The sequence below is a fragment of the Cupressus sempervirens genome, chromosome 5 (genome assembly GCF_028749045.1).
Source record: "Cupressus sempervirens isolate cs-2001-9-10 chromosome 5, ASM2874904v1, whole genome shotgun sequence".
Lineage (NCBI taxonomy): Eukaryota > Viridiplantae > Streptophyta > Pinopsida > Cupressales > Cupressaceae > Cupressus > Cupressus sempervirens.
In genome coordinates this window covers 785955250-785966849 of record NC_143122.1, presented here as the reverse complement: position 1 = coordinate 785966849, position 11600 = coordinate 785955250, and positions in this window count along the sequence as shown.

Genomic DNA, 11600 nt, shown 5'->3' with positions numbered 1-11600 from the left:
TGTGCTTTATACTTCTCAATGCTTCCATTTGAATCCATCTTCCTTTTGAACACCCATTTACAACCAATAGGCTTCCGTCCTTCAAGAAATGGTAAAGGGTCCCATGTTTGATTCCTCTTAAGAGATTCCATTTCTTCATCCATGGCTATTTTTCAAGACTCTAAATCATTCATACAAAGAGCCTCTTATACAGATCTCAATTCATCAATATTAGCATTCAATGCAAATATGCATCTCCAATCATCAGGAGAATACCATACCTTTCACGTGGTTTCCTTTATCTAGTAGACCTTCGAATAAGATCTGGTTCAGCTTCAGCTTCATGTACCTCTTCTTGCTCTGATGATTTAGAACTCATAGAACTCTCTTTGATTTCTTGTCTTTCTAAAGGCCTCAATTCAACGTTCTCTAGTGTAGCAGGAAGTTGAATCACATCTTTCTTTTCTTCCATTTGTTCTAGTTGCATTGTAACAGAAGAAGGAATAGTTTCTCTAAAAATAACACTTCTTGAATGAAATATCTTGTGTTCAATAGGATTCCAAAGCTTGTATCCTTTCACACCATAGCTATATCCGATGAAAATACATTTAACAGCTTTGTTGTCCAATTTTGTCTGCTTCGCCTTTGGCACATGAGCATATGCTTCGTAACCAAAAGTTCTTACATGTCTATGTGAAGGCTTATGGCCCAACCATACTTCCATTGGTATTTTATCAACAAATAGTAATGTAGGAGACCTATTTATTAGGTAGAAAGTAGTGGCTATAGCTTTGGCCCAAAACTTTTGTTCTAATCCAACACCACTTAGCATATTCCTAGCCTTCTCCATTAGGGTCATGTTCATTCTTTTTGCAACTCCATTCTACTGTGGAGAATACAGAGTTGTCTTCTCTCTTTTAATACCACAATCTTTACAAAATGTGTCAAAATTATTGGATCAAAATTCACCACCATTGCCAGTTCTCAAACATTTTATTTTCTTTCTAGTCTGCAACTCAACCATTACTTTAAATTTTTTGAAACGACTGAAAAATTCATCTTTACTCCTTAGAAAATTAACCCATGTTCTTCTATTGAAATCATCAATGAAAGAAACATAATAAATTGATCTACTAATAGACAGAACATCAGCTAGACCAAACACATCTGAATGGATTAGATCCAAAATACATGAGCACTTGTGAGAACTCGAGTAAAACTGAACACGATTTTGGTTACCATAGATACAATGCTCACAAAAATCAAATTCAAGATTGTAGCCATTCAACCCATCAACAAGGTTCTTATTTTTCAAGGTCCATAGACCCTTCTCACCTATGTGGCTAAGTCTCTGGTGCCATAACATGGTCTTCTCTACAGGCAACTTTGATTTGATAGATAGAGAACCCTTGGGTACCCAAAAACTATGACCATCTATTGGAAGAGAAACCCTCTCCTTTTCCAACTGAGTAGTATTTTTCACAATCTTATCAAAGTACTATTGCACTCAACTATAAATGCATCAAGCTGGTACAATATACCTAATCAACTTCCTCTTGTTATCACCATAGCACCTCTCACCATTTTTACACCTACTTCAAAAAATTGTATATGCACACCTACATATATTAGCTTACTAATAGATAAAAAATTCCTCACTAGTCCACGGATATTCAAAACACTATCAAATCTTCTAATTCTACCATCAAAATTTTCACATGAATACTCGCATGACCAACAATATCAAGAACTAGGTTATCACCCAAATACACCTTACCCCCATCATAATTTTCATACTTACTAAAATAGCTTCTATTAGGAGTCATATAGAAAGATGCACCTGAGTCTATTAACCATGCATTTTTACCTGTATGAGTGGCCAAGGCTATGATGAGAGCATCTCCATCTTCCTTTTTAGACTTAGAATCTAAATCTTGCTTCTTCTTCTTTTTCTTCTCCTCTTTGCAATCCTTTCAAAAGTGTCTAGGTTTTCCATAATTCCAGCAGATTGCCTTCAACTTACTAGGAGATTTTAATCTACCTTTACTCTTGGACTTAGAACTTTCATGTTGCTTTTCATTCTTTGCTCTTTCTTTTGGTCTTCCTTAAATACTCAAAGCCTCTTTGGCATTCAGAGAGACCTTCCTTCTCATCTCCTCAGAAAGTAGAGAACCAACAATGTCCTTCACCTTTAAGACAACTGAAGTGCTCCCTATGACCATAACAAGGCTATCCCATGAGTCTGGCAATGAGCATAGCAAGATTTGGCATCTTTCTTCTTCATCCATTAGCACCCCAATAGAGTTATACTGAGTCACCAACATAGTAAAGCTTTCCCAATGCTCATAAATTTGCCCACCTTCTTCCATTCTCAAGGAGTACAACTTATTTCTCAAGAAAATCTTGTTTATAAGTGATTTTGCTTGATAGATCTCACTTAGCTTCTTCCAAAGCTTCTTCATGATAGGTTCTTGATGGGCATTAATCAGAATTGAGTTTGCAAGACACAATTTGATCAAACCTTTAGCTTTTATGTCTATCACATCATACTTTGTGGCTAAAGTCAGATCTGTGGGCCTCTACTTCTTCTCATCAATCGCATCCCATAGATCTTGATCGTTCAATAGATCTTCCATCTTTAGTTTCCACATCTGAAATTTTGTACCAGAAAACTTTTCAACATCAATTATCCCTAACATGCTTGCCATCTTTTCAATCTTGCAACATAGAAATGAAATCTTAATTAGCTCAAAAAACTTTGTACCCAACAAATAGAACCAAAGTTGGCCAAGCTCTGATACCACTTGTAAGGAAGCAAAGGTGTGTGGAATCACTTCCTCCACTAATGTTGAGAGAATGATTATGCAAATTTTAACTTAAATATCACAAAGATCTCAAGAAATGCATAATAACATAATCAAAACAACAATGAATGCATAACACAATGATTACCATAGGAAAACCCAAACCCCCACCCTCCAAAACCCACACAATGTATTATCAAACCAAGATGATTACAATACACTTGCAATGCAAGTTGTTATAGGAGTGCATCACAATAACTCAAACTCGAAGAGACTTCTTCTAGCACCCAATCTTGCAAACTGAACTCAATTACACAAACACCTCCCCAAGCCTCCTTTTATAGTGATTTTACAACCTGAAAACTACTTGTAGTTTTACAAAACCATGGGAAAAACTACCATGCCACATGTTACCCATTTTTGACATTTACATTTCCAAGATGGAAAAAACAATTAGGTTAAAATAGTAATCTCATCCATATTTTGTCTCTTAGTTTAGACCCCCATAAAAGTCATAAAATAAGCTAACTATGCTCTAAAAATGGCCCTCCTATATTATACTATGGATAGGGCACCTTTTGGTATTTTATACTCTTTTCCAAGATATAAATAAAAGTGGAAAACTTCAATAAAAAAATTCTGGAATTTTTTAGAAAAAGATTGCAAGGTTGAGACACATGTTCTCAACAATCTATAGGGTATTCTAAACCTTCACCATCTGTAACCGAGTGATCCAATTTCTTTTGATCTTGGACACAATGACACAAATAATAATTTTTCCCTTATTCATTTTCTTCAAGTGCAATCATAGCAAAAACATGGCCTACAATGATCATAATGTGCTTATTAATTTACCAAATAGTTAGCTAAAAGTAACAAAGTTACATATTAAATTTATATTGATATATATATTACCTAGTTGGACCAAAATAGACAAGTGGTCAAAATCAATCGATGATTCCATATCTACCATTTCTAATGCTTGTGGGAGACAATAGGTGTCAATTGGAATCAAAACTTGTAAATGGCATTCATCCAGCTATGCAGTCGACTCTCATCCATCCCAATATTCCTCTATACATGATGGAAATAATTATGTGATTTGTTGTGTGTGGATACTATACAAACCTATATCAAAGCTTTTAAAAGAGTTTAGATCACTTGATCTTGTTAGTGTACAACAATCCTCATCTAGTACAATGTTAGTATTATCTATCAACCAAAAAAATCTTTGAACCATAGACTCACCTTCCTTACATGGACCCATTATAGTGTTACACCAGTCAATGATATTTTTTGCATCTAATAATGTGGCTTTATCTTTGTACTTTAATTCTTCATGAGCTAAGGCTCTTTTGATACATGTGCTTGTACCATTGTGTTCTTCCTTTCCATGACCAGCCTCTATGAAATTCTACATATACTAAATACTAGCCAACCTATGCATCCTGCTCAAACAATGAAACATGCATGCATTCCTAAATTGAGATGCACAATTGTTTGACCAAATGATGTATTAATGATATGATATGCCCATGTTATCCAAATCGCCATAAAATAGTTGAAAGCAACCATGTAGAAACTCTATAGAATGTGATCAATCATCACAAATGTAAAAATGGTACTCCCTCAATATCTTCCTATCCTCCTATGTACTTGCAGGTGAATGCATGAATGTTATATGAACAAATATGGAAACCTACAATCATACATTGTTTGCACCTAATGTTGTGGTTGTAGGGTGTAGTTGTCTATGAAGTCCATAACTAAAAAAATGGTATCTAGTGCAATGTGTCCTTGCACAATTTGAATTGCAAATCCAACCATCGTGCCCTGTGTGTATGCCTTGCATACTCATAAATGTTTTTTTCATGAAATATATTCATGAACTCATACAGTGGAATCTTTTCAATTACTAAATCACATCTTTTACTATCTTTCCCATCTTTTAGAGTGTATCTTATAGTCTTATATTTTCCAGAATATAATATTTCATTTCCAATTGCATATCTATTATCAATATGTCGACAAGTTGATAAACATTGAAAACCACCACAAATTAGGCATGTACCATTAAAGCATGACAACTTGTAAAATATTTGACCATCCACTCTTTCACATAGAATGGTAGAAATGAATTCTCTTGAAGATCTAGGTGGCTCATTTATGTTATGGTCTTGCATAAAAAAGTTAGAATAGAAAACAATGCATATATGCCTAAAAACATCAAACTAGTTAGAAAATTCAATATAAACCCTACAATAACAAGTTTTACATGTGTCTAGGAGTTTAGAAGAATAAGGAGGATAGAATCAGTTTAGTTGAGAAGAGAATCTTGAACCTAGAAAATTATAATCATAACCTGGTGAACCAAATGATCTCCATCCTCAATTCTATCAATGATAACATTATATCCCTTACTAGAATGTTAAAAGCCAGAGGCCTACTGGATGAGAGTGAGGACAAGGACAGAGAAAGAGCCAGGGTGAAGGAGGATGTGGTGATTGAAATCACTTTTAGCAGCCTTTACCAAGAAGCCCAGAAGAGTCAGGAGTAGATTGTGGAGGAGACTCACAAATTCTATGAAGCAGCTCAGACGATGCAGGAGCTTGAATGAAAGACAGAAGAGTAATCATGGTTTACATTTTCCTATCTTTTGTTGTTAATTTACTGATTTTTTTGTTAAGTTGGCTTTTTCTTGTTCTAGCTTTTTTAATGTAAGTTGAACTGGCCTTTTTATTGGCCTTTGTTTTGGCTAGGCTTTCATGCTTATTATCAGCCTTGTGACTTGTCTATGTTTGGTTGGGCTTTATATGCTTATTATCAAACTTCATTGTCATTTTAACTATTGGGTTTCAAGGTCCCTGTAAAACTTGTTTTTCTTATCAAAAACAAAATTTACACGTGTGATTTATCTTCACATAAAAAGGTTTACCCATTTCAAAATCTTTTTTAATAATTTTAATTTGAGGATACATTTTGATAAATATTGCAAAGAATTGTGTCTAAGTTGAATATAAAAATGTTTCACATGTGGATCACAATTTTTACTACCTATTGAGTTGTCATTTTGCACGATATTGAACGATAGAGGTCCTTTCGAACATCTCTCTTGAAAATTTTATCAATGAAAAACTCCAAGGTTCCAGATGGTTGTTTTTCAACATGTTGGGTAACTTAATTGAAGATAAATGTGTATGTTCATGAGGAGGCCTTTGTTGGTTCCAACTAATCTACACAACCTATTGCTAAGATGTAACTACAAAGAGATATTTTATTTTATTTTATGTTTTATGATGAATGCAATTTATCAATGTAATAATATAAATTTTTGTTTTAACCAAGTTTCTTGAAATAAAATAACAAAGATAGAGTAACTAGAGATTAAAACAATTTTCTTAAAGGAAAATTCCTAACAGACATAAGCCAATGTAACATCAAATCTACGAATTAAATTATCAAAAGAATCTAGTAGGAAACCAATGAAATTAGGAGCAATGCTTTCTCAATTTTACTAATGCAATTGTCGATGGGAACTTCAATAATAACTGAAAGATTTTTCACGTTTCATCAAATCGTGAGGCCACAACAAGCATGCTCACATTAGACAAAATGTTATACAAGAACAAAGATGATCCTTTCTCTAATTCATCACAACAGCATAATTCGTTGACACAAGACAAACACCAGAACTAAAAGATAACACAATTGTAACAATGCAATAAAACCATTGGCTCCATTATTATTCATGAATACGCATTCACAAAAATAACACACTCTGGCAAGAATAACTACACTCACAATGAGAGCACCAATAGCATATATTATTGCATCAAAATAATGGCCTAGAGTACATATTACATCCATGTATTTAAAATAAATCCTCTCCTTTTGCATTAGGAGTGAGAGCTTTTTAAATGCAAACTTATGCTAAAAATTAATTTTAAAAATCTAATTATATATAAGCTGACTCTCTAAATGATGCTAAGTAGGTCTCCCCCCTTGTTTATATCCATTAATGGGTGCATAAGCCTTTACATGACACAAAAGAATAAAAGAATGAGAAGATAAGAAGAAGGAAGCTGTGAAACGATATAGAAGTCTCTATAAGCTCTAAAAATGGAAGCTCAACCTTCTTTAGGCATCTCTTGGAATTAAATTGTCATCAAAATGTGTTTCCAATCCATAGAATACTCTAAAATAGCAACTGGTAGTTAATTGTCAGTGCAGTACTTCTTCTTCAAAATTGTCAATGCACCTCTATGAAAAGCACACTTGCACACCTTGGTGAGAGGATCCAAAAATCCCAAAAATCTTTGAAGTGTCAAAATTGAATCTCCAACATTTAGGTTTTCTTCCCCTTTATAACAAAACAATGTCTAGATGTTTATTCTTGAACTTCTCTATTATCTTTGCAACTTCACTAGCCTCTGGTAAATCTAATGCATCATACTTGTTCTTTGCTAATTGCCAGTAATTACTTACTTCTATCCTAGTATCCACAAAATCCTCAAGCTTGATGTCAAGTTCCAACAATGCTTCTTCAATTTTGAATGTTTGTTGTACATCATCTTCTAACAAAGTATTTTCAAATGTATCCTTGAAATGTTGAACTATTGACTGCACCAAAGAAATATTGGTCTTCGACTCATCTTCAAAAATCTCAAGGCTAGTGGCATTATAGTACCTTTCCAATTCCAAAAATTTCTTGAAATTTATTTTTTATCTGCTAGATTCCCTCATGTAATCCCTCCATTACTTTATTCCCTGAGGATATCTTCTCTATCCAATCGTCTAGCTTAACTAGCTCTTCTACTGAGTATACTTCCATCAACATCTAGTATCTTTGGCTCTTTATTGATCTAAGTGCCTGTAGATCTTAACCCATGTACACACTTCATCCATCAACCCAAAATCTTTGTTTACAATGGAAACCAACTTGTCAGCATTAGTCAACATATGGTGAATGGGTTCATATTACCCTATATTATTTACACTCATCTTTCCTCAAAATTGTCATGCCATTGCTAACATGCTTCCAAAAATGAGTCTATTTGTGGCCTTGCCTATTTTCTTCCAAGAGAGGTCTTTGTATTTTCCAAGTCAATAGGTCCCACCACTTCATTTAGGTAGCCTCTTAGTAGCTTGTTCTACTTCCACATTGTTATCAATTCTGACTCATCCTGATCCATATGTTTGAACACCTCCTTGAGGTCTATAGTGATCAACACTTTGATCATGTCCACCATGGGCTTTCCCAATATGATCTCCTTCATTTGGTAATCCTTAGGAGTTAGTTCTTTGGTGTTGGCATGAGGAGGGGGAATGGAAATATGAGCTAGAAGGTCTTGATCTTGATTCTTCATAATGAAGGAAAGTGTTCTAGCATCACCCTTAGGTGGCTCAAGCTTCTTTATTTCTTTTATCAATTTCTTCATTCCTTCCTCTTCTATTATCTCCAACTGCTTCTTTTGTCGGAACATAACCTCCTCCTTCTGTCATGATGGTGTGGTGCCCATTGGTGACATGTACTTGGCTAAAGAATTTGGTTATGAAGAAGGCTCCTTTACCTTATCACTCCTCTCTAGAGTCTTCTCATATCAAAGGAGTACTTTGGAGGGAGTTTTTGTGCTCAATTGGGCTAAAAATCTAGCCTTGTTGAGTTTCCTCTATTATTTTCCTCTCTTTAGATACTTTATTGAAATGAAGCTTGATATTCTCCTTCTTTGGTGCCCTAAATTTTTGCTCCTGGTTGGACCATTGGAGGAGGTGGAGCTACTGAACCTTTATCTAGTATAGTGGCCATACCCTGTGATGGTGGTGGTGGAATGCCAAGAGGTCCTTGAGGTAGAGGAGAAAATTGATTCCAATCCTCTCCCAATGGCTCATTTTTAGGGGTATCCCTTATCTTTTCACCCACCATCCTAGTGCCTATGGGTATGAAGTCAAAATATGAGAGGTCAAAAATATCAGTTCCCTCACTTTCCATATCATCTATCCATTTTTGTTGTTTGTCTTCTAAATTTTCCACTTGGATTGGTTCTTTAGGGGCAGAATGAGGTGTTTGAGATGAGCTTCTCCTTCTTTCCTCCTCTGTCACCTTAGTTGAGTGAGTTCTCTGACTTAAGGAGACAAATTCTATTTTTTCCCCTTCTTCCTCATCCTCTAATTCATGAATGGTCTCTAGAACCTGTGGGGAGGGAGTACTCTTCTTCTTTAATCTTCTCCTTCGAAAACCTACCATAGTTATTTCTATTCTAACTCTCTTTAGCACATACAAGGAGGCTTCTTCCTCTGATGTTCTTGGTGGTATGACCCCTTGATCTTCTCTCACTTCCTCCTCTTATTGCTCCAGTTGAGCTTTCTCTAGTTGAGGCTAGTCAACTAGCTCTAGCTCTTGTTGGCCTTGTTTTGTTTGGGCCTCAACCACTTGTTTCCTCACCCTAGGGGCCTCCCTTTTTCTCTTACCTTTTCCCTTATTAGCCTCAAAATACTCAACCTCCCACTCATGTTGATGCATCATTTATGGCCTCACTAGCGATTTAGTAGGGTAGGTTGGTATGGTGACCTTAGCACATTTTCCTTTCTAAAGCCTGGCAGTATCTTGCAAAGACATTGTTAGAAAGAGGGATTACAGAGAGGGGGGGTGAATCAGTAATCTACAAACTTTAGTCACCAACTGGATATTACTACTTACTTTAAACCATGCATAACAAAGCAATAAAGTAATGCTAAATAGTAATAGTAACAATGCACAAAGATAACTCATAACACCATATTTTGTTAACTAGGGAAACCCTAGCCAAGGGAAAACCCCAATAGGGATAATACCTACTAGATAATATACTAATATGTAAGTTCCTTGTTAGAGGATGGGCTCTATTAGGAGATTCCAACCCTGTTAGGAGTTGTGGTATAGTAGATGCAAGATGAGCCCACTGCCAAAACATGAATATCCAATTGCAAGAAGAGCTCACTACCCAAACAAGTAATTGGACTTTTGGAATAGGTATTGTATCTTCTTCCTTACCTGATCTCTAATTTTCAACTAGATCTTGGATCATCAAATAGCTCATATTAAACTTTGCATATATCACTTTCAAAAAAGTTCGCATATAGCACTTGCACTTTCCCTTTCCCCTTTCTTATCACAAAATGTCCTTTGCATAAATAACATGCCCTTTCACAAATTGTTGTTGGGTCGGTTAAGACCACAAACCTCTTTTCCATCTTAGAGTAAACATCTAAGATGTTGGCCCTAATTGGACAAGTAATTATCTTGTAAACAAAATAATTCTTTCCTTCAATTCTATTGTCTTGTTCCATCAAAACATGAATATATTTATTTTGTACAATCTGTACTAACTTCTGAGGTTATGCACATCATCACCAACATGTATACTATCTCCATATAGCTTTGCTAGTCATAATATGATGTCAGTAATAGGTTATAAACAAAGCAATACACTGTTGTAAACCAAATTCTATACAGACAATTTTCTAGTTACTAAACACTAAGTATCTTTATTTTTGAGGTTTCCTATGAACATGTACATCATGTGTTGCCATAAATGACAATAATTACACATCACTATTAGCCAATTGTCAATAGGTATAGCCTGGGGAACCAAATCCATTTGAAAAGTCTTTTGGATCCATTCCCTTGTCATCTCTATTACATGTCTAGCCTAATGATCCATGTCTTCATTCTCCTCGTGCCCTATCTATGCGTTCATAATGTTCCTATCGTGGATTTTATCCTTATTAGAAAAAGGATCCATTACCTCTAGGACATCCTTTTCTATGGCCTTTAGGGGTATCTTTATCTTTATTACATTTTCTGCTAGATGTAGACTCATCCTACAATAGTCCCTAATGTGGACATCATAGTCATCTATTGCATTCATTTGGTGGTCTTCGAGGGCCTCTTAATGCACAAACTTCTTTCCCACTAGATGTTGAACTGTCCCAATATTATCAAAATATGGGTGAGGAGCCTAATATTCTTCCAAGGGATATTGATCCCATTCTGAATCAAAGGTAGCAATATCTTATTTTTTCTTTAACTCAACTGTCCTAATGGTGATTGACCAAACCTAGGTCTTCTTGTGTTGTTTCCTCACTTTTTCATATGCAGAAGTGAGTTGGCGGGCTATCTCTAAAAGTATTAGCTGATCTAAAGGGTACCTTGTGAGATTTTTGGGGCACAAAAGAGTACCATCTACCCTGAGATATGTGAATTTCTTAAACTGGATGTAATAGGCTCCTACTTTAGTTACACTTTCCACCACCCCTACTAACATTTATTTAGCATAATCTCCCTCAATAAACCCAATGATGGTGAAAATAAATCCATAATTGACTACCATGTATTCCACACTTCGCAGTGGGAGCTTCTTCTTCACCAATTGCTAAGCATTCGCATCTTGCATGCTTCCCTTCCTATATAGCCCTAGGTAGTTTGTGGTTCTAGCTGCTAGCAGGTACACCATGTATGATGTCATATAAAAGTGTGGGTCTCTCTTGACCGAGACTAACTACACATCCAAATTGTCACTTAGGATTGTAGCCCAATCAATAGGCATCTTTACAGTCCTAATGGTCTTGATAAAGTGAACAATCCATGTTTGTAAGTGGCCCGCTACAGGGAGGCCCATTGCTCTACTAAGGAGAACAATTGAATTCCCAATATCATCCTTCATGTACCCTTGGGTCATGTCCACTTTTCTTACTCTTTGGCCTAGAGGTATCCTATCAATCAAGAATGTAGACTGTACCAATTCCTTTGCCTATTTCTCATTTTCTTTGTACTACCTA